General features: G+C 45.9%; 1 pseudogene; it reads right to left on the bottom strand.

Moving 5' to 3' along the window:
* Window positions 1-24,485, bottom strand: part of LOC140354351 (cadherin-9-like) — a 37,284-nt pseudogene that overhangs the window by 11,580 nt on the left and 1,219 nt on the right.

Genomic DNA, 24,485 nt, shown 5'->3' with positions numbered 1-24,485 from the left:
CCAAAAGGGACACACTTTAGACCTGGTGTTTTCACTTGGCGTGTTGCTAACCTCTGTGTGGAGGATGTCCATATGAGCAATCATAAATTGAAATTAACTTTTCTCATGAGCCTGTGCCCTCAAACACAAGGTCTCAGAGGCGCATTATCACTGCAAATACAGCCGTCCAATTTTCTGCTATATTTGATTCATATTTTGTTTATGAATTGTCTTGATGTGGACAGTTTCATTCATTCCTTTAGCAGCCACTGTTTATCCATTTTAGATCAGGTGGCACCTGTAAAATCCACTTTGTCATCACAGAAAAAAAGCTTGTCCTTGGATAAATTAAGGTATCCTAAATCTAAAGAGACTATGTCGGAAAACTGAGCGTCTGTGGAAAACCTCCAGTCTTAAGGTCCATAGGTTACACCTCTGAGAGCTGATTACTTCCGCCAGCTATAACATCTAACAAGAAAAACCCTAAAGTGTTGTTTGACACTAAAAATTCTATTGTTTGTCCTTCAGCTGCAGTGACTCCTGTTTTCTGCAAAGCTGACAGCAATGAATTCCTCAGGTTCTTTATCGATAAGATCAAGATGATCAAAGACCAAATCCCACTCCTTTTGTGTTAACTCTGTTTCTGTGGAGCCTGTTTCCCAAAGTTGGTCTTCTTTTAAGTCATTCTAGAAGACATCTCAGCTCTGGTGACCAAGATGAAACCCTCCTCTTGTTCATCAGATGCCCTTCCCTGCAGGCTTTTCCTCAAAGTGTTTGATGTTATTGGCCCCTGGGTTACCAAAATGGTAAATCTCTCTCTTTCTACCGGTGTGTTTCCTGGTCCATTTAAACATGCCATAGTTGAGCCTTTACTCAAAAAGACAAACTTGATGTCCAAAATCCTTGAGAAGGTGGTCTCTGAACAATTGTCCAATTTCCTTGATCAGTCAAACATTCACGACTCTTTTCAATCTGGTTTCCACAAACATCATTCTACGGAAACCGCATTGCTAAAAGTGTCCAGTAACATTATGATGTCTGCTGATTCTGGAAAATGGACTGTTTTAGTTCTGTTGGATCTGTCTGCAGCCTTTGACACCGTCGACCATCATATCCTGTTAAACAGATTGAGGGACCTGATTGGACTATCGGAGTCAGTTCTTCATTGGTTTTCCTCATATTTATCCGGTCGGAGCTTTAGTGTTGCTGCAAACCAAATAATGTCCGACTCAGCTGATCTGTTGTGTGGAGTTCCTCAGGGCTCCGTTTTGGGTCCTGTCCTATTTCTGCTTTATATAATCCCCCTGGGAATGAACATTAAAGAGTTTAGTGATGTGTCCTACCACCTGTTCGCTGACGATATTCAGCTATATTGCTCTTTTAAACCTTCTGAGATCCAGAAGCTGAACTCCTTGGTCAGTTGTTTAGTGCAAATAAAACAATGGCTGAGCAAAAACTCCTTGCAGCTAAATGCTGACAAAACAGAAACTCTGATTATTGCCCCTGATGATGCCATTCCAGGGATAAACCAGTACTTGGGTGTTTTAGGCCAGACTGCTAAACCAAGTCTTAGAAACTTGGGTGTTGTCTTTGACAAAGACATGTCTTTAGAGCACCACTCCAAGCTGTTGACGAGGAACTGTTTCTTTCAGTTGAGGAAAATCTCTAAGCTCAGGAAAATGGTGTCTCAAAATGATCTGGAACTTATAATTCATGCATTTGTGTCTTCACGTTTAGATTATTGTAACAGTTTGTTTTCCTGTCTTAACAAGAAGGAGCTCTCTCGTCTTCAGCTGGTCCAGAACTCTGCAGCGAGGATCTTGACTCGCACAAATAGAAGGGCCCACATTTTACCCATTCTCAAAGCCCTTCCACTGGCTGCCGGTCTCCTACCGGATACAGTTTAAAATTCTTGTTCTGACTTTTAGAGCTTTAAATGGTCAGGTCCCATCGTACATTATCGATCTGATTAAACCGTACACTCCCTCTCGCTCACTAAGGTCCTTGGATCAGAAACTGTTATTGGTGCCTCGCACCCGTTTTCGGACCAGAAGAGACAGATCCTTCCAGGCAGTTGCCCCCAAACTCTGGAACGATCTTCCGCTCTCCCTGCGGTCACTGGACTCAGTTATTGCTTTTAAGGGTCAGCTTAAAACCTTTTTATTTAGTCAAGCCTTTTAATTGCATTTGTTTTAGCGGCTGATTTTACTGTATATTGTTGTATATGTATTGCTCACTGTTAACTTTTTGTGTTTTTATCGTTTTACTCTGTGTTTTGTGAAGCACTTTGTGACTTCTGTCTGTGAAAGGTGCTATACAAATAAAATGTACTTACTTACTTACTTACTTCACTTCCTCTTCCTCTTTTATTTTGATGGAACATTTCCTCTCGTGCCGTGGTCTTAGCATTAGCGTTAGCATCAGCATTAGCGGAGGGTCTCTGTTGCTAGGTGACGGGGGTACAGGGAGGAGGGGGTCTAAAGAATAAAGTCTAAAGAATAAAGTCTAAGTCGGGCAATCGCAATCAAAAGGCAGTCGTGTGGGAAGGCGGTCGCGCGGGTGGCGAGAGCCATCATCGCCGCGGCTTTAATTGAGTAATGACTCAGACACTATATGTTCTTGTATTCTTAATTATTCGATTTATTCTTATATTATATTATTGTTTGCAGTATTTTCAGAGAGAGAGAGAGAGAGCGAGGCCACAGTCCTCGAAGAGCTAAAGGCTAACTGGCAACATGCGCCACTGAGTAACTGCCGTTGACTTGAATGGACCGCCATCTTTGGTCCTGGGGGCTTGATCCATGGGTGTAGTATATTAATAGTCCATGATTGCCAGTATTTCAGATTGATTTTAATATAACTTTTTTGTCCACAGTTCTCTACAAAGGTACAACAGATGGCAGCAGGTGATGAGATATTGAAACAAAAACTCCATATTCTAACCCAGGGGTCTCCAATTATATTTTCCAGTGGGCCAGATTTTTCGGAGGGTTAAGGTCCGGGGGGCAGACAGCAAAATCACACCACAATGTTAGGTTTTATCTCTATAAGATCCACAAACAACTCACAGTGGCACAATTCAACAACATAAATCAACATAGGACTTCAAAATAGTCAAAATATCATAACAATATTAGATGATTAAAAACAGAACAAAAGCGCTACAACCCAGGCAATGCAAACACAGTGTTTACCAGAAATCTGACTTGACTAGTGCAAAGCAGACCTGGACCAAGACCAGGTTTAAACCAAGACTAAACAAATCAAATCTATAAGAAAAATATGGATAAACTATAAAGCAGGACTAAAACAGGACTAACACAGGATAATAGCAGGACTAAAGCAGGACTATTGTGTGTAATTGTGTGTTTCCGGTAACCATCCATCCATCCATCCTCTGCCGCTTTATCCGGGGCCGGGTCGCGGGGGCAGCAGTCTGAGCAGGGACTCCCAGACTTCCTTCTCCCCAGACACTTCCTCCAACTCCTCCGGGGGGATCCCGAGGCGTTCCCAGGCCAGCCGAGAGACATAGTCTCTCCAGCGTGTCCTGGGTCTTCCCCGGGGCCTCTTCCCGGTGGGACATGCCTGAAACACCTCCCGAGGGAGGCGCCCAGGAGGCATCCGGAACAGATGCCTGAGCCACCTCAGCTGGCTCCTCTCGACGTGGAGGAGCAGCGGCTCTACTCCGAGCTCCCCCCGTGTGGCCGAGCTCCTCACCTTATCTCTAAGGGAGCGCCCAGCCACCCGGCGGAGGAAACTCATTTCGACCGCTTGTATCCGGGATCTTGTTCTTTCGGTCACTACCCAAAGCTCATGACCATAGGTGAGGGTAGGAACGTAGACCGACCGGTAAATAGAGAGCTTTGCCTTTCGGCTCAGCTCCCTCCTTACCACAACGGTCCGATGCAGCGACTGCATCACTGCAGCCGCTGCACCGATCCGCCTGTCGATCTCACGCTCCATCCTTCCCTCACTCGTGAACAAGACCCCGAGATACTTGAACTCCTCCACTTGGGGCAAGGACACCCCACCCACCTGGAGAGGGCAAGCCACCTTTTTCCGGTCGAGAACCATGGCCTCGGATTTGGAGGTGCTGATTCTCATCCCAGCCGCTTCACACTCGGCTGCAAACCGTCCCAGTGCATGTTGCAGGTCCGGGTTTGATGGAGCCATCAGGACAACATCGTCTGCAAACAGCAGAGATGAGATCCTGTGGTCCCCAAACCGGACCCCCTCCGACCCCTGACTGCGCCTAGAAATTCTGTCCATAAAAATTATGAACAGAACCGGTGACACAGGGCAGCCCTGGCGGAGTCCAACATGCACCGGGAACAGGTCTGACTTACTGCCGGCAATGCGAACACAGCTCCTGCTCCGGTCATACAGGGACCGGACAGCCCTGAGCAAAGGGCCCCGGACCCCGTACTCCCGGAGCACCCCCCAAAGGACACCCCGAGGGACACGGTCAAAAGCCTTCTCCAGATCCACAAAGCACATGTGGACTGGTTGGGCAAACTCCCATGAACCCTCGAGCACCCGATGGAGGGTATAGAGCTGGTCCAGTGTTCCACGACCGGGACGAAAACCACTCTGCTCCTCCTGAATCCGAGGTTCGACTATCGGTCGGATTCTCCTCTCCAGTACCTTGGAATAGACCTTACCCGGGAGGCTGAGGAGTGTGATCCCTCTGTAGTTGGAACACACCCTCCGGTCCCCCTTCTTGAACAGAGGGACCACCACCCCGGTCTGCCAGTCCAGAGGCACGGTCCCCGAACGCCACGCGATGTTGCAGAGACGTGTCAACCAAGACAGTCCTACAACATCCAGATACTTTAGGTACTCAGGGCGGATCTCATCCACCCCCGGAGCCCTGCCACCGAGGAGTTTGCGGACAACCTCAGTGACTTCAGCTTGGGTGATGGATGAGCCAGCCTCCGAGTCCCCGGTCTCTACTTCCTCTTCAGAAGACGTGACTGAGGGATTAAGGAGATCCTCAAAGTATTCCTTCCACCGTCCGACGACATCCCCAGTCGAGGTCAGCAGGCCTCCACCCGCACCGTAAACGGTGTTTGTGAGACACTGCTTCCCCTTCCTGAGGCGCCGGACGGTTTGCCAGAATTTCTTTGGTGCCGACCGATAGTCCTCCTCCATGGCCTCCCCGAACTCCTCCCAGGCCCGGGTTTTTGCCTCTGCGACAGCACGAGCCGCGGCTCGCTTGGCCTGCCGATACCCGTCGATGACCTCCGGAGACCTACAAGCCAGAGTGGCCTGATAGGCCTCCTTCTTTAGTCTGACGGCATCCCTTACTTCCGGTGTCCACCACCGGGTTCGGGGGTTGCCGCCACGACAGGCACCGGAGACCTTGCGACCACAGCTCCGAGCAGCCGCATCAACAATGGAGGCGGAGAACATGGTCCACTCGGACTCAATGTCCCCAGCCTCCCCCGGGACATGGGAGAAGCTCTCCCGGAGGTGCGAGTTGAATACCCTACTGACAGAGGGCTCCACTAGACGTTCCCAACAGACCCTCACAATGCGCTTGGGTCTGCCAAGTCTGTCCGGCTTCCTCCTCCGCCAGCGGATCCAACTCACCACCAGGTGGTGATCGGTTGACAACTCTGCCCCTCTCTTCACCCGAGTGTCCAAGACACGCGGCCGGAGGTCTGATGACACGACAACTAAGTCGATCATTGACCTCCGGCCTAGGGTGTCCTGGTGCCACGTGCACTGATGGACACCCTTGTGCTTGAACATGGTGTTCGTTATGGACAATCCGTGGCTAGCACAGAAGTCCAATAACTGAACACCGCTCGGGTTCAGATCGGGGAAGCCGTTCTTCCCGATCACCCCTCTCCAGGTGTCACTGTCATTGCCCACGTGGGCGTTGAAGTCCCCCAGTAGAACAACGGAGTCCCCGGTCGGTGCACTGTCCAGTACCCCTCCCAAGGACTCCAAGAAGGCCGGGTACTCTGCACTGCTGTTCGGCCCGTAGGCCGCCACAACAGTGAGAGACCTGTCCCCCACCCGAAGGCGGAGGGACGCGACCCTCTCGTTCACCGGGGTAAACTCCAACACGTGGCGGCTGAGCTGAGGGGCTATCAGCAAGCCCACACCAGCCCGCCGCCTCTCCCCGCGGGCAACACCAGAGAAGTGGAGCGTCCAGCCCCTCTCGAGGAGATGGGTTCCAGAGCCCAAACTGTGCGTGGAGGTGAGGCCGACTATATCTAGTCGGTATCGCTCAACCTCCCGCACAAGCTCAGGCTCTTTCCCCCCCAGCGAGGTGACATTCCATGTCCCCAGAGTTAGTCTCTGTGTCTGGAGATCTGGTCGCCGAGGCCCCTGCCGTCGACTGCCGCCCAGATCTCTCTGCACCGGCCCCTTATGGATCCTCCTGCGGGTGGTGGGCCCACGGGAGGGCGGCCCCACGTCGCTCTTTCGGGCTGTGCCCGGCCGGGCCCCGTGGGGTAAGACCCGGCCACCAGGCGCTCGCCATGGAGCACCCATCCCAGGCCTGGCTCCAGGATGGGGCCCCGGTGACGCCGATCCGGGCGACGTGAACTGCCTTGATTGTGTCGTCGTCATAAGAGGCTTCTGAACCGATCTTTGTCTGACCCGTCACCTAGGACCTGTTTGCCTTGGGAGACCCTACCAGGGGCATGAAGCCCCCGACAACATAGCTCCCGGGATCATTCGGGCACTCAAACCCCTCCACCACGTTAAGGTGTCGGTTCAAGGAGGAGAACCGACACCGTCAATGTTTCCGGTAACATTGAAAATAAAATCCAGATAGGTATTTTTTTTTATATAATATATAAAAAAAAATACCTATCTGGATTTTATTTTCAATATATATATATATATATATATATATATATATATATATATATATATATATTTTTTTTTAAATCCTTGCACAGGTTTTGCAGACAGTTTTCTTTTCTCAGAAGTGAGTGCTTCGCATTGAAGTTCACATTGAAGCTTATTGGTATGCAGATATTGAATAAAATAGTTCTCTACATCTATATACTAGTCCAACCACAGGAAAAGAGCCATTAGCAGATAACTTTTTGGTAATTACCGCTCTGTTGCGGCCCCCATGCCGTGGTCCACGCTGTAGTCGGCACGTCCGCGCCGTGGTCCGCGCTGTTGCCCTGCACGCGTGTTCGATGAGCTGTAGATCCACTCGTCCCCAAAGGTTTTCCAAAGCACCATTGCTTGTAAGTGCCCAGTCGTACTTTGGAGTCTCGTTGGCCAAATGGATCACTTGCTCTGGCTTTGCAGCGTCAGTGTCGGACGACCTCTCCTTACAATGTCAAACTTTTCTTGAAAAGTTTGTCTAGAGAAAGGCGTTATAATTATATCCGCGCAAAACATGGATGCGGCGATTTTCATATATTACGATCTCCACGGATGATTTTTTTCACGCAGCTTTTGGATTCGCTCTCACAATTTGACATTTTCAAAACTTACGGCCAGTAAATATGCAATAATATGTTTAAAGTCAGGTTTTCTTTATTTCAAAATCCAGGTCGGTCGGGTCACCGGAAACTTCTTCTTGGCCTAAAGCAGGTCTAAAACAGGACTAAAATAGGACTAAAGCAGGACTAAAACAGGACTAATATAGGACTAAACCAGGAATAAAACAAGTCTAAAGTTGAACTAAAGCAGGATTAATTGGGACTAAAGCAGGACTAACACAGGATTAAAGCAAGACTAAAGCAGAACTAAAGCAGGTCAAAACTGAGTAATTGAAACATATGCAACGTAATGAAATGGACAATTGGAAAAAGTTCCTGAAAACACTAAACTGGTGACAATGGATCTCCACCTGAGAAATTGTGTATTTTTATCTATGATCAACTGTAAAATGATTTGTGTTTTATAAAAATCTTACATATACCGTATTCATGGATAAATGAGCTTATGAACTTAGACACACCTAAAGCAAAAGTGCACACATCCCGGGGCAAAACTGCAGTCTACGTTTCATAACCTGACCTGTGGGTCAACCCCACATCAAGCACAGCTGTTTGACCTACCTTGCATTCACGCAGGCCTTTCAATCCAACGACAAAGCCCGGAAAAACACGGTGTCCTCCGGTGTTTGGAAGTCGTGCAGACTATTTGGATCAGTTGGTTGGATGTATGAAGTTATTAGAGCATAATGGATTTTGGATAATGGAGTTGTGCAGACTTCCAAACACGCAGAGCACACAGCACATTTACACCAAATCATCAATGAAGCTGTTATTTACTGTTAGCACACGGTTGCTTTGACAGAACAGTGTTTCAGATGAACCGGGGCTCTCTGACCCACCGAGACCAGCGGCAAAGCACCGCAAAAAGCACCGCAAAAAGCACCGCAAAAAGCACCGCAAAAAGCACCTCAAAAAAATTCTAATTCAAATTTCAAAATGATTATGGGAAACTTGGTCGTGGGCCGGACCAAATTGCTTCGGTGTCCGGCCCTGGCCCGCGGGCCGCCTTCTGGGAACCCCTGTTCTCACACTTTAGGCACCCAAGTGTGCAAACTTGGGTCCAAAATGTCCAAACGGACCAGGGAGATGGCCCCTCAGTCTAACCTGTATCAAAGCCCTCGTCTCTGGGCCAGGTCTTTGCACCAGCCTGCGCCCACAAAGGGCCAAAAGGACCAGGCTAGAGCCCCAAAAGTCAGCCAAAATCAAATCTATACTTTCTGGGCTAGGTTTGGGCACAAGCCTTTCTCCAAAAGGGCCAAAAGGACAAGGCCAGAGCCCCCAAAGTCTAGCCAGTATCAAAGCATTCCTCTCTGGGCTAAGTTTTGGCACCTGCCTGCCCCCATAAGGGCCAAAAGAACCAGGCCAGAGCCCTCAAAGATTAGCCCATATCAAGACCCTCCTTTCTGGGCTGAGTCTGGACACCTGCCTGGCCAAAAAGGGCCAAAAGGACCAGGACACAGCCCCCAAAGCCTAACTTTATCAAAGCTATTCTTTCTTGGTTAACTCTGGGCACCAGCCTTCCACAAAAAGGGAAAGAAAAACCAGAAAAAATGGCCCAGACTCTAGCCAATATCAAAGCCGTCCTCTCTGGGCTAAGTCCAGTCACCTGCCTGCCCTCAAAAGGGCCGAAAGGACAAGGCTAGAGCCCACAGAGTCAACCCTGAACCCATATAAAAACCCTCCTTTCTGGTCTAAGTATGGGCCCCTTCTTACCCCCAAAAGGCTAAGGACCAGGCCAGAAAAAAGCCTCAAAAAAGTCTAGCCCATATCAAAGCCCTCCTTTTTAGGCTAAATTTTGGCACTCACCTTCCTTCAAAAGAGCCAAAAGGACCAGGCCAGAGCCCCTAAAGTCTGACCTGTATCAAAGCTATAATTTCTGGGCTAGGTCTAGGCATGTGCCTGCCCCCAAAAGGGCAAGAACAACCAGGGAAAAGGGCCCACAGTTTGGCGAATATCAAAACACTCCTCTCTGCACTGTTTCTGCGAGTGAATCTACAATTTTTGTGAGAGCGTCAATCTTCTCTATAAGTTCTTTGACAGAGTCTGTTTTGGGGTTTTGGCCTATAGTCTATTTCTTTGTCTGCTTTGCTTTTGCTTCATCCACATGCGCAACATGGGCAGTGGCATGTTTCTGTCATTGTGTAGAACCTATTCTGCGATGACGCTCACCTTCTTCACTTGTCACTCTCATTACATGTTTTAGAATTGTCTCATCAGTGACAGTCTGATCAACGAGTAAAGGCTTGAGTTCTCTTCTAATGTCATTGTCCTTGTGTCCTAGTCCCTGATAAGACTGTATGAAGGAAGACCTGCAGATCTGTCTGCAAACACTGTTGTAGTTAATATCAGAAGTGTAATCTCCGATCTGACCTCCCTGAACCTTAAACTCACGCCTTGGCAGGTAGGGTAAATCTCGGAGGGAAACTACAGGGAGGTCTTGCATTGCCTTGTGGAATGTGTGCTCTTTGAGTAAATTGCACTGTAGGATTTGTCACTAAACCCTGCAACGTTTTAGTAACCTGCTCATAGTCTGAAATAATCTTGAGGACATCATCTTGTGACAAGCTAATGTACTGTACTGCTATTGTTCATGGATGGTTGAACAGCGCCTAGCTCATGGCTCTCTTGGGATGGGGGTGAGGCAGGAACTTGTTGTGACGCTTCAACAGTTGTCTCAACGACTACCATCTGACCACTAGGCGGATGTAGGTCATCTACAATGTCCTTTAAAGCCAACAACTCTCCCATCCCACTGTCCTCAGATTCCAACAATGTCTTACTATACATGAAGGAGTTCATGTACTCAAAGCATCCTTCTGCATCTCCACTTGACAGTTCTGAAGGATCCTTGCCTGGTCCAGCACCCACATTTGAAGCAATTTGGAAGAGTTCAGGCGACAGTGCGAACAGAACTTTCCGGATGTCCCACACCAGGTGCTTCCTCTCAGTGTTTGCCATGATGTCTCCTCCAGTACTCTGCGATGGGTCACTCTCAGCAGGATCTGCTCTCCCAATCAACTCTTCAGCAGGTTTTTTGAGTGAGGATCAGCTCCATTATGAGGGACCAATCCCCGTACGGGCCACCAAGAATCTGTAACACACCCAGGTTCTGGGCTTGTTGGACAGATTAAATGTTCCTGTAAAACACGGGGAAATAATGAGACAGGCAACAGTAACGTTTCTCTTTGCCTCGCTGCTGCCATATTTATTTATATGTAACCCTCTTAGACTGTCTCTACGTGTGGTCCCAGTAGTCTCCGCACACCCAGCGTCAGGACTCTGCGCTGTGTTGAGGTGATGTAGGGGTGGTTAGGTGTGGTGCAGAGAGGAGGAGCACAGCAGACAAGATAGTTATTTTTGATTGTGGACCGAGCAGTGAGAGACCGGCACATTTATTTTGAGGTTTTCCGTTTAAAGGTGTTTCACTGGCTCTTGGAACCTTTCGGAGCAAAGGCGGGACAAAGAGCAAACATTAAAAAAACAATTAATCAACTAATACAGCACAGGTTGTATGTAACATAAATCAGAACCACTTGACCTAATGTACATTTAAGTTTCACAATACAAATGCTGGCTGACCAAAACAGGGCCAAAACTAAAGAACAATAGCTTAGACAGACTATTTGGTGCATTAAACATATGAATGACGAGTAAAAACAAATCAATTTACAGATATATCAAGAGCAAGTGGCCACGCGTACCTTTCGAAGCAAAGGCGGGACAAAGAGGAAGAAGCGCCGTACTGCGCAGCCTCTCTGCTCCGCTTCCGTCCTAGGGCGGCATGAAAGGGCCAAAAACACCTGATAGCGATCTCACAACGAAAACAAAGTACGAGTGCACCATCTAGTGGTCACTCCCTTACATATACAATCATGAATCATGTACAGTGTACAATTTCACATCAGTTTTGCTACTTTTCAATACAATATTATTGTCTAAAATTACCCATTGTTCTTTAATTTTCATATTTTCTAAACCAAAATACCTTTTAAATATTACCTATGTTTTAGTATAGCTCTGTTAGCTGAACGGCTCATAAATTTCAGACTGGCATTTTGCTTTAGCTTGAGACTTTTTTACACTTTATGAACGCATAAACATACATTTTACATATTCACAATTTGAACAATGTCAGAGCATCATGTGGAACATACTTTACAAAAATAAAGAGCTTAAACCAAATCCCTGATAAACTCAAAATGGCGCCGATAGCTTGGCCTTGAACACAACAAAAATACAGTATTAACCAACTGCTAAACCTCTTCACAGTTAGCTGTGTTTGTTAATTATGATTTGCGAACCATTTTATGTGGTTTTTACTTAGTTACTAACCTGTAAAACACAGGGAAATAATGAGACAGGCAACAGTGGCGTTTATCTTTGCCTCGCTTCTGCTATATTGGAGAGGAGGGCCCTTACAATACCGTCTCACGTAAACATGCGCCATCCACTGTCCATGCATCATCTACCTTAAGTGACACATATGCTACATATTTTTGGCGAGCTAGTCAGGAGCAGAGTATAGAGAGCTGGACATAATTCTGGTGTATTATCTGTATCGATTAAATGACAACGGACATATTTGTGAAACGAGGCATCCAGATTCCAAATTCAGTTTTGATACAGTACGCGACACATAATGACGTTGTAGATTTTTTTGAAATGTTATGGTTCAGTTTCTAAAACCAAAATTATTTCATTTTATTTTCCATGAGTCAATCTTTGTTGAGTATACCTCGGGAGCGAGTTTGCTTAACTTGTGTGGTATTTTACCACATACTTATGTAGAAGAGGTTACTTATGTGTGGGCAGAAGAGGTTGGGAGATTAAAAACCAAAAGTTTTTTGTCAGAGTTGCAAAAAGTTGCTAAAGTAACTGGTTAGAATTTTACCATAGTTTTGAACAGGGTGATATCTCTGCTTGGCCAGACCGTCACAGGGATTCAGCCTGCAGTCAATGATCACCCATTGCCACCAGTTTCATTCCCTTCTGTTCATCAGCTGGAACCTGGTCCTGCAGCCCAATATCCTGATGCAGTGCCAAAGGTGGAGCCGTCTCATACTAGCCGACAATCTGCAAGATTCTCCCTGCCAGATATGTCACACACCAATAAAGAATAATAATGTATTAAACTATGCTGGAATAAAGAATAATCATTTATTAAACTAAACTGCTAAAAGGAAACAGCATAAAACATAATCTGGACAGAGTCAATTGGAAACCTAAAATGGCGGCATTATACTGTGTTATACAAAATAGAGTCAGTGGAAGTTCTGTGCTTAGCAGACAGCGTGGGCGAGATGAGTCTTATGTCTTACTCAAAGTAAGTCTATGAAGTGCAAGGAGGTTTGGCTCCAAGAAGACAAGACAGATCAACCTTCATTTGCATATTCATGTATCTGTGTTTGATATACTGGGTTTCTGAGGAAATGCGTTGTTCTTGGTTTGTACCCTTGACTAAGACACGCATAGAGATGTGTGCGAAGGGACTCAGGAACCCAGATCTGCTCTGAGAATTGTACTGGTCAAGGAATAAATACTTTTACTTTAACTTCCTGATTCCTGGTGCTTCTCTCCTCGATGCACAAACACACATAGGATAGATTTAATATCCTTCAGTAGTAAAAAATGCCTCATGTAGCGCGAAGATTTTGACGGATTAGTTTAAAATTACTGTTTGATGTAGACAGATGTTAGACCTGCTCAGGCAGTGGCAGCCATCTGTTCTCCCCATGTTACCATGGGTTCTCTCCGGGTCCTCCGGCTCCTCCCACCGGCTGGGAGGAGCCCGGCTCAACTTTTGAGCAGCAGAGGCAGCTGTTGCAAATGCAGCTAGAGCTAGTGGAGAGATTAAGAAGTGGCATTAGACCAGTGGTTGAAAGGGAGCCTCAGTTTGATGTTTCACAAAATCTTCGGTTACTACCTAAATTTGATGAATCGGATCCAGATAGGGCCTGGTCAGATGTAGATAGGACTACTTTGTTACAGTGTGTACTTGCAGGGAAAGCACTGGAAGCTTTTTAAGCACTAAGTGTAGCAGATAGCAAAGTTTATGCTACTGATAAAGCAGCAGTCCTCAAAGTAAGTCTATGAGCTCGTTCCAGAAGCTTATCGTCAACTTTTTCGTTACAGGAAATTCACAGCCTAATTCAGAGTAAGAGAGTTAGAGATTTGTCAAATGCCTTTAATCGATGGTCTACAGCTGCTGAGGTGGTTACTTTACAGGATTTGTCTAATTTAATTGTGTTGTGTTGGAGCAGTTTAAATATTCTGTACCTGATTATTGAAAAAGTCCGGTGACGTCACTTCCGGTGAGTGTATCGTGTTTTCAGAGCTGTTTGTCCTTATAGCTTTTTATCGATTAATCCACGAATTATACACACTATTTTCGCATCATATACACAAAAGTGAAAGTTTGATTACTCCGCAAACAATCCGGAGCCTCAAACCGCTCACTTTTCAGTATTTTGTGGATTAAAAGCCCTCCTCACTGTCTAGCTCCAGCCTGAACTAGCCTAGCGTAACCTAGCCGCTAGCGTCATGGCTGGATTTACCTTTACCTGTTTAAGTTGTCATATGTCGAGTCAGAATCCTGGCTCTTTCTCTGATGATGGGTGCGTGAAGTGCAGTGTAGTGGTTGTTTTGGAGGCCAGGGTTATGGAGTTAGAAGCGCGGATCCTGTCAAATTGATAGTAAATTTGAGGCAAGACACTACACTTTGTTTCTTTTGTCGTTTCTGGTCCGCTCAATCTGCACCTAAAGGTGTTAGATGGTTCTATTTCATCCCTACTGACCACCAGAGGCGGTGCATAAAGCACTGGATGATCATCCTTGTGCAAACACAGGTTGAGAATTAACAAAAAGTCACCTTTGACCTCCCGGTGGCTCACTTAGAGTCTATATCAGGGGTGGGCAATTATTTTCCTCCGAGGGCCATATTTGAATCCAGACTATAAGACTCTTAAGTGAGCTACCGGGAGCTCAAAGGTGACTTTTTTGTTATTAATTCTCGAGCTGTGGATGCAGAAGGATGATTATCCTGTGCTTTCTGCACCGCCTCTGGCGGTCATCAGGGATTCATAGAACCGTAGTTACAGTCGAAACATTTTCAATTCATATGGGACATTGTAACTCAGACCATAAAGATGCCCTCTGCTGTCAGTAGTGAGAATCAACGATATAAACAAGTAAAAGAAGCCCTAATGCTACACTAATACAGCATATGAACACAATGTGATCACAGAACAAGTCTGGTGATGATTTATGGACTTAAAAACGGGAAGGCCCAAGGATCAAAAAGGGGAAAAAATGAAACTGAGTCATTTGTGAGGCTCAGAGAAGAAGCAGCTAAATTAAACTCCAGCTGTGTTTTTGAGGAATCCATTTTAAAATCTCAAAAAGTCAAATCAGCATTTATATATATATATATATATATATATATATATATATATATATTATATATATATATATATATATATATATTATCCAAACAGTCATGGGCACATTAACTATACTTCCCCTAACAAATGATTTTTACTCACGTTTGCAGTACACGATTTATTTCATGTAATAAAGTACAATCAGTTTTGCCTCAGTTCAGATGTACAGATGTGCTGTGTTCCATCTGCAGCTGATAATAATATAAACTTTGGGTGGGGTGAAAGTTGAAGTGTAAGTCTGGATCTCTGAAAAGAGTTTTCAATTAACTAGTTTTATTTAATGTGGTAAAAACCAGGTGCAGTGCCTTTAAATATATGTTCTGAACACACACGAGCGGTGAGTACACATGTCTTACTTGATCGGGCTGCGTGATCCGTCGGGGTCCACGGCGCTCACGGCCCCCACCGCGGCCCCAACCACAGCGTCCTCCTTCACCTCCATCATGTACCAGGATTCATCAAACTGCGGGGGCTCCTCGTCCACGTCCTCCACGCTGATCTGGACCGTCGCCGTGTCCGCTGAGGGGAAGCGCTCGTCCACGTGTGTGTTCTCCACCTGGATCTTCAGCGTGTACAACTGCTTACGCTCGAAGTCCAGGGGCTGAGGAGGAGAGCAGCGGTCAGCAGCTGTACTTCTGTTTGCTCAGTGTGACAGGGTCTAGTTTAGTTTATTATTAGCATCCACATTAGCTGAGCTTAACAGACGGCTTATTTTTAAAAATACACTGTTTTACAATTATTTGTTTTCATAAATTCGATATATCAAACATTCCAATCAAATATTTTACAATACAAAATACAGGCTACACACATTTATTATAGGAAAGTATATTATAAATAGCACAAAGAAAAAAATACTGTAAACTTCCCTCATCCAAGTAGCTTCTTCAGTTGGAGAAGCTCTATTTTAAAAGCATTTTATCATTTATAGATGATTAATTTATGCAGTAATAGCAGTATGTTCGTTTTGTTCATTTCACATTTGTCTCCGCCCAAAAACAATGCTGACCTCAAATGCTGCAGTGTCCGTGGCGCACTGTACAAATAAAACACTTTTTCAGGACTCCAGGTTTCAGATCACATATTTCTTGTTATAAATCACCCAGGCGATGACTGTTTTCCTGGAGCTGTAGTTGGACGTTTCCCTGGCGCTCTGGCTCACCTCTCTGACCGTGATGATGCCCTCCTGCATTTCCTTGTCAGTGGAGATCTGGAACACGTCCATGCCGTCTCCGCCCACGATGCTGAAGAACATCTCAGCGTTCTGTCGATGTCTCGGTCTGTGGCCCGGACGCGGCCCACAACAGAGCCGTACTTAAAGGACTCGGACACTCGGAACTGATAGATGCAAGAGAGAGATGTTATCACTGAGGGAAAGTCTCAACAAACGACTCTTATGCAGCGGTGAAGAAGTGCTTCATTTTGATCAGTAAAAGCACAAATGAAGCCTGCGTAAATTCACCTAAGACCTAACTTAAATCGGCGTCGGCCACCATGGAAGGAACCCTCTCCCCAGCGCCATCATCGCACTCAAGTGGCGTCCGCCTGTCCGTCTGTGAGAGTCAGATCCCTCACTTCACCATGGACTCTTCCAGGTTTCTGCGCTTATCCCAAAGAGGTTATGCAGTTTTTCCCGGCCAAGAAGGAGGGTGAAAGGACAGGGGGCGTCTGCGTCATGGCCCTCGCACCTGCTTCTCATCCCCAATCAACGCTCTCAGTGACTCCTCCCCGCTCCCAATCAGCGCCCATGCGGTCGCATTTAAGCCCGCAGGCAGATGGCTCGGCCACTCAAACCGTACTGCGACCCACCTCCTCCCCTCCTCCTCCTCCTCTGCATTCCCCTCATCCGCTACCTTCTCTTCATATCTACCACCACCAGTCTCCAGGCTCCGGGGGAGACATCTAATTCAATTAGATTATGGAGTGCCCATGATCACTGTCTTCCACCCGGGTCTGAGCGCCAAATAAACTCCGTAATAAAGCTCGCTAATCATTCTCTTCTGTGTCCTGTGTCTGAGTCTCTCCAGGGTGAAATACAATTACTCAACAGGAGCAATCTAGTTATTTTTACGCATGTATTTTATACTCTCAGCTGGAACGTGCTTTAATAACTCCACAATAAGCACATAACTTTAGTTATCCTCTGTGGTCCGGCCCCTCTGTGGTCCGGCCCCTCTGTGGTCTTACTCTGATTGAAGCGCGGCGGGTTGTCGTTGACGTCGGTCAGGGTGATGTTGACGATGGTGCTCCCGGTCAGGCCTCCTGTCTGCCCCGCCATGTCTTTGGCCTCGATGACCACCTGGTAGTGCTCCCGCTGCTCACGGTCCATGTCCTCGGGGCCCAGAGCTGTGCAGATCACTCCTGAGACACAACAAACACAACGTCTGCTGTTAGAGATCCACCACTTACACGGCTTTAAGTCTGAAAAGTACCGTATCCATTTTCCCTTCACTTCTGCTGCTGAAGCTTGGCAGCAGTCAGTCTTTTAGTGGCCTCTACAGGCCGCTGAGCAGTACTGCACAGGAACCATGATTCTTATTTTGCTGCAGCCTCCAGATCTATGCTCAAACCACACTGTATAAACCTGTGACTGAGCATGTGCAGATAATAAGTGAAGCCCTTACTGAGCATGTGCAAAGGAGAAGTGAAGACCTAACTGAGCATATGCAGAGGTGAAGAGAAGACCTAACTGAGCATGTGCAGAGGAGAAGAGACGACCTAACTGAGCATGTGCAGACGCGAAGAGAAGACCTAACTGAGCATGTGCAGAGGAGAAGAGAAGACCTAGTTTGTTTGTGCTCCAAAGGCTTCAGGAGCAGCTTCAGTTTGAAATGAGAGGAGTTTAATCAGGCGTTTAAGGGAAAGTCAGAAACAGAATGATACGTACAAAAAAGGAAGGTTAAGAACATTTGATATTAGGACTCCAGAGATGCTTCATCTGCACAGCCACGGCAACGATGTCAATGTTTTATAATTCAGTCACTTTTCTGGTTGAGGGTATGAGTATTGAAACTCTACAACCGACATAAATGCACTCTCTTTCCCTCCATTTAAGTCACCGCAGCACCAGAACCATCAGAACCCCCTCAGCACCCTCATCCTCCTCAGCCTCCTCAGCCTCCTCAACCTCTTCAGCCTCTCCTCCTCTTCACCTCCATCAGCCGGTGACATTTACTCAAATAAATCCATCCTATTCTTCATTGGACGTGGTCTGAGCACCTCATATTTGTTCTATTAATGATTCATTGCACTAATGTATCTTTTTTTTTCGGTCTGCTCTGATTAAATGTTTAAAACATCAAAAGAAAAATGAGAAAATAGATAAATCCTCAAACAGGAGCAAACTGAACAAACTAAACTCTGACCTTTGGAGTCGGGCGAGTGGAAAGGACATGAAACGCCGCTTGAAGAGCAGCTTCTTACCAGTGTTGGGGTCCACAGAGAAGTACGGGTGCCCCTGGCTGATGCTGTACACCAGTTTGGCGTTGTTGCCGTCGTCTGCATCTGTGGCTGTGACCTGGATCACCGACGTGCCTGGGGAACCCACACAGAGGACATACAGTTTAGTGAGAGGGTCAGGCTCCACCGGAAGTGCCATTACGACGGAAGTGGGCGGGGCAAAATAAAGTGAATAGGCTTACATTTGATCTTAAGTGAGTTATTATATCACACCGTGTCTGTCTCACCATGTCCCATGACCTGTCCCACATTTGTAACTATTTGAGGTGGTCCTGGTCCATTACTGGACCATCCAAAACTATGGATGTAGTTCTGCTGTGATCAGGCTAACACCGATCTCTGCCCGCTCCGGGCAGAGATCGGTACGAGAATGTTCCACTCATAATATATATATATATATATATATATATATATATATATATATTATGAGTGGAACATTCTCGTACCGATCTCTGCCCGCTCCGGCACGCTGCCCGTGTACACCTCTTTGCTGAAAGTTGGCTCGTTGTCGTTGATGTTGATTACATTGATCCTAACCTCGGTCTCCGGTCTCAGCCTGACGCCCGTGGTCTTATCGACTGTTGAACTGGAGGACGTATGAGGACTTCTGTTCTCGGTCCAGGGGGTGCGTCACGTAGAGCTTTGCTTTGTTCTCGTCCAGGGTAAAGATGGTGCCCTCTCCCTCTCCAGACAGAACGTACTTCACTGGCCATGGGGGCACGTCCCACTGCAGCTGTGGACAAACAACAAAAGCATTATAGTGAGCAGACTTACAGCTGTACGTGGTGGAAGAAGTAAGTACTTAGTTTAGTTACTTAAATCAAAGTAACTAAAGTAATAGGAACTGTCTCAAGTAAAAGAAAGTATTGAGTACAAAATAATACAAAATGTGTAGCAATGTTCACAAAATAAACAGGGCTTATAATATAATTAGTGGTAATTTTTTGTGGATGAGTTTTAAGGTTAAGGTATGCTTATTGTCCCCGTAGGGAAATGTGTCTCTGCGTTTGACCCGTCCTTCAGTGTCGCTGGAGCATCTCCTCAGGAGCATTATATACAGCACTCCTGTGGTCAAACTACAAAAGAGCAAGTGGAAACTCACGGGCTTTTAATGACTTCTTAAAGACTTTATTGAAAAGGCTGCGATGGTAAAGTTTGTGTCTGAGAGGATCAAGACTTTTCCGGCAAATTGGGACAGTTAGAAGTAGTTTGAACTACAGTTTGAAGTACAGTTTGAAGTACAGTTTGCAGTAGTTTGAAGTAGAGTTTGAAGTAGAGTTTGAAGTACAGTTTGTAATACAGTTTGAAGTACAGTTTGAAGTACAGTTTGCAGTACAGTTTGAAGTACAGTTTGAAGTACAGTTTGAAGTACAGGTTCATCTGTCGACTCAGTGACTGTGAATATATGTGATAAAATGTGAATATATGATTATATTTCTGTGATGTATTTTATCTGCATAATAGTGATATATTATCTGCATCATTAGTCTCAGAGAAAAATGGGTGTGTGACAGCATTTGTTTGTGAAGGTGTCGTAAAGAATGTTGCCCCAGGGGGGGTGACAGCCCAGAGGAGTTTGGGTAATGTTTACCCAAGGCTGGATCTCTAGAAAAAATACCAGCTATAAAACAAGTGCCTTGATGTGAAGCTGACCAATGAGAAATGTGACCCGCCTATTCCAATCTGATCTAATCTAATAAAACTAACCAGTCTAATAAAACTAATCTAACCAAACTAACCAATCTAATAAAACTAACCAGCATGGGAAAAAACGGGGTGAGACGCAGGAGGGTCACCAGGCTGCTTACAACAGCCTGGCTGACGCAGTCCCGGCGTTTTCTCCCAAGCTTGCCATACAAATGTCTGATATTTCTGTGTCGTTTCATATTCTAAGTTGAATTGTGTTCTCTGTGTGTTAAGGAATAGCATTGGTGTATGTCTAATTTCTTGACAATAAATTATTATCATGAGCCGTATGAGTTTCTTGACCATTCAGACTCTTCCCTAAAATGACCTGCACATCAGCATTTAAACTTAAACCTAGCCCCAGACCCTAACCCTAACCTGTGGGGGGGCCACGCCTTAACTTAACCCTAGCCTAAACTTAACTCTACACCTATTTACCATACTTACCTAACCCTAACCTGTGGGGGGTTTACGCCTAAACTTAATGGTCACACGGGGGAAGCTAGAGGTGAGGGGACGTGCATTGTCCATCTCAGAATGGACAAACAAACAAACAATTTAACTCAGCCAGTGCCCCACTTAGCCAGCACTATCCGCAAAGAGAGACCACAGATGCCACCCTACGCAGATGTGGTTAGACTCTCACTGCCTCTCAAAAGAGCCGAGCTGATTGGCAACCCCTACAATAACAACGATAACAGATTACCCCAACAAAGGGGAATCAAATTAGAAAACATTACACACAAAACTCAACGCATAACACAAAGCAGAAAACACAACACTCAGTCTTGTTTGAAGAAGTTTATTCCGTTTGTTCCTCAGTCGAAGCCTCAAGCCTAGACCAACGCATGACAACCAGTCATAGCGCGCACAATAGCGCACAAACGGCTTCAAGCCGCAGAAAAAGTGTATCAAGCCTGATGAAGGAGAATTTAATCCGAAACGTCGCGACGATACACCAACAGTCAAAGCCTCAAGCTGCGACAAACGCACAATCAAATCAAATCAATTTATTTTTGTAAGGCCCAAAATCACAACAACAGTTGCCTCTGAGGGCCACAGGGAGAAATGAATCAACAATGTCTGTGGTGGCAAGGGAGTCAGACAATGTCTGTGGTGGCGAGGGACGATGTCCCAGGGTCCTCTGTCCTTAGACTCTCCTTCTCGGCCAGGAAAAACTACAAAAAAAAACCTCTTTGGGAAAAAAGCGTAGAAACCTGGAGGAGTTCCAGTGAAAGAGAGATCCGACTCTCACAGACGGACAGACGGACACGAGGGAGACTGGAGCTGGACCCACTCTTCATGCAGATGAGGGACCGACTGAGGCGAACTGGACCCACTCTTCAAGCAGATGAGGGACCGACTGAGGCGAACTGGACCCACTCTTCAGGCAGATGAGGGACCGTCGGAGTCGAGCTGGACCCACTCTTCAGGCAGATGAGGGACCGTCGGAGGCGAGCTGGACCCACTCTTCAGGCAGATGAGGGACCGTCGGAGGCGAGCTGGACCCACTCCTCAGGCAGATGAGGGACCGTCGGAGGCGTGCTGGACCCACTCTTCAGGCAGATGAGGGACCGTCGGAGGCGAGCTGGACCCACTCTTCAGGCAGATGAGGGACCGTCCACACAGGGCAGGGACCACTTCTCCAGGAGAGGGGCATCTGGGTCCACAGGTCCTCAGGAGTGAGAGAAAGAAAAAGAAGGCGGTGAACAGTTTGCAAGTGGAATTAAAAAATAAATATTGTTTGATAGCATAAGTAGTCAGAAGAAGAGGATAGTGCTCAAGCTGTCATACTTCCCCCAGAATAGTTACTCCTAGGGCAGCGTAGCTAAAGCTGTGGGTTTATGTTTCTGTTCCTAACTAGTCTGACCATAAGCGATTTCGAAGAGGAACGTTTTAAGCCTGGACTTAAATGAAGAGACTGTGTCAGCATATTTAACATGGGTCGGGAGCTGATTCCATAACACAGGAGCTTGGTAGCTAAACGCTCTACCTCCTACAGTACTTTTAGAGACTCTTGGGACCACCAGAAGGCCAGCATTCTGAGAGTGAAGAGCTCTGTTTGGATGATATGGTTCTATAGCATCTTTGAGGTAGGATGGGGCCATGTCATTTATGGCTTTGTAGGTCAAGAGTAGAATTTTAAATTTGATTCTAAACTGGACGGGGAGCCAGTGAAGAGACTTCAGCACCGGCGTAATGTGCTCTCTTCTTTTTGTTCCTGTTAGTAATCTTGCTGCTGCATTTTGAACCAGTTGAAAGCTTTTTATGGAGCTTTTAGGACACGCTGCAAGCAGGGAGTTACAGCAGTCTAATCTAGTCGTTACAAATGCATGGATAAGTTTTTCGGCATCACTTTTAGGCAGGATTCTTCCGATTTTGGCAATGTTGCGCAAATGGAAATAGGCTGTTTTACAAGCTTGATTTATATGAGCTTTAAATGAGAGCTCCTGGTCAAATAAGACTCCAAGATTTCTTACAGTAGAACTAGAGGCTACACTAACATTGTCCAGTGTGACTATCTGCTCAGATAGATTGTCTCGTAGATGCTTAGGGCCAAGCACAATGACCTCGGTTTTTTCAGGGTTAAGAAGCAGGTAGTTTAGTGTCATCCAGGTTTTTATCTCCTTCACACAAGCACTAAGTCTGTCTACTTGATCGCTCTGATCAGGTTTCATTGATAAATACAGCTGAGTGTCATCTGCATAGCAGTGGAAGTTAATGCCATGCTTTCTGATGATGTTGCCTAATGGCAGCATATAAAGAGTAAACAGAATTGGACCGAGTACCGAACCCTGTGGCACACCGTAAATTACTTTAGAGCACGGTGAGGAGCTCTTGTTTACATTAACAAATTGGTACCTATCAGATAAATAGGATTTAAACCAGCTGAGGGCTGTTCCTCCAACACCTACATCACATTCTAACCTCTGCAGTAGAATGTTGTGGTCAATGGTGTCAAACGCTGCGCTGAGGTCCAACAGAACCAGGATTGAGACCAGTCCATCGTCAGCGGCTAATAACAAATCATTTGTGACTTTAACTAGTGCAGTTTCAGTGCTGTGGTGGGCTCTGAACCCTGACTGGAAAACTTCAAATAAGTTATTGTCCTGCAGGTGGCGACAAAGCTGTTTTAATACAACTTTTTCAAGGATTTTAGAGACGAAGGGAAGATTTGAAATAGGTCTGTAGTTTACCAATAGGTCGGGATCTAGATTAGGCTTTTTCAGAAGAGGTTTAATGACTGCATGTTTGAAGGACTGTGGAACATAGCCACTTTTTATTATATTTAGTATTTATTATATTAAGAATAGGGTCTATAATTAGGGGGAGAATGTCTTTGAGGAGTCTGCTTGGAATGGGGTCTAGGACACAAGTTGAGCTTTTAGAGGACATAATGGCTGAAGTTCTCTGCTTGATCAACAGCTGTGAACCTTTCTAAGTTTACAGGTGGATTTATATGGGACGTTAGATTTACAGCTTTGGCTAGTTCAGGGCTAATAGCGGGGGTAATTTTATCTAATTTATCTCTGATTGTTTTTATTTTATTGTTAAAAAATAGGAGGAAATCATCAGAGCTGAGTGTAGCTGGGATTGAGGGCTCTACTGCGCTGTGACAGTTTGTTAGCCTAGCTATAGTGCTGAAAAGGAATTTAGTGTTACTTTTGTTGACTTCTATTAGATTTGAATAATATCTGGTTTGGGCCTTACGCAGAGCCTGCTTATAGGACAGCAGGCAACTTTTCCATGCTTTTAGGGATTCTTCTGTGTGAGAGCGACGAAATAATCCCTCTAACTTTCTAACTCTTTGCTTATGTGAACGCAGTTCTTGGTTGTACCATGGGGAGGCGCGCTTTGGCCTAATGACCTTCTGTTTTAACGGCGCTACAACGTCAAGAGCAGACTTCAGAGAATTCATGGTCAAGTTGACAAATTGATCACTTATACTGGGACTAAAACTATTCTCAGCAGGATCACATGATCACAATAGCGCACAAATGACGAACAAACTAACAAACACACTCTAGCAAGCACATTCACGCAGCATAAAAACTTAAACCTAGCCCCAGACCCTAACCCTAACCTGTGGGGGGTCCACGCCTTAACTTAACCATAGCCTAAACTTAACTCTACACCTATTTACCATACTTACCTTACCCTAACCTGTGGGGGGTCTACGCCTAAGCCTAATTGTCACACGGGGGAAGCTAGAGGCGAGGGGACGTGACCGGGCAGTGGAGGCCCGTGCATTGTCCATCTCAGAATGGACAAACATACAAACAAATAATCTAACCCTAACCACTAAACCCTAACCCAAACCCAACCCTAACCCTAACCCATACAAACAAACAAGCTAACCCTAACCCTAAACTTAACCCTAACCCTAAACCCAACCCTAAACCTAAACCTAACCTGACCCTAACCCTAACCCTAAACCCCAAAC

Source organism: Eucyclogobius newberryi, unplaced genomic scaffold, assembly GCF_026437365.1.
Source record: "Eucyclogobius newberryi isolate DKJ021-1_F unplaced genomic scaffold, fEucNew1.0.hap1 SCAF_9, whole genome shotgun sequence".
Taxonomy (NCBI): Eukaryota; Metazoa; Chordata; class Actinopteri; order Gobiiformes; family Gobiidae; genus Eucyclogobius; species Eucyclogobius newberryi.
Note: the sequence above shows the minus strand (reverse complement) of the source record. Positions and strands in the feature narration are given on the sequence as shown.